The following is a 293-nucleotide window of genomic DNA, read 5'->3' on the forward strand; positions in this document are numbered from 1 at the left end:
GAGGATTTTCTAGAAGCAAGGATAAAATAACATTTTGTGTACCCACCCTAACAAAACGATAGCTGAAATGTGGTACTTTATTCACTAAAATAAGTTTAATCTGTTTAATCTTAAAAACTCTCTCGCTCTGTTATTTAATAGATTAAATGCACTAGAATTTGATTGAATAGTATGAATAGTACGGTTTTTTTTAAATTAAAATATTCATATTAATTAAGGATTTATTGACTTTTAATGCACCTTATTTCGAAATGTACAGAAATACGTGCTTTCATATGTCCTTTAGTTATGAT

The 293-nt window shown here is 27.0% G+C and overlaps 1 protein-coding gene across 1 annotated transcript in view; it reads left to right on the plus strand.

Annotated features, from left to right (window-relative positions):
- The window catches only part of LOC107727627 (atypical kinase ADCK3, mitochondrial-like), a 34,908-nt gene that overhangs the window by 540 nt on the left and 34,075 nt on the right, over positions 1–293 (plus strand). The window lies entirely within an intron of this gene.

The sequence above is a fragment of the Sinocyclocheilus rhinocerous genome, unplaced genomic scaffold (genome assembly GCF_001515625.1).
Source record: "Sinocyclocheilus rhinocerous isolate Xijiao unplaced genomic scaffold, SAMN03320098_v1.1 scaffold185, whole genome shotgun sequence".
NCBI lineage: Eukaryota > Metazoa > Chordata > Actinopteri > Cypriniformes > Cyprinidae > Sinocyclocheilus > Sinocyclocheilus rhinocerous.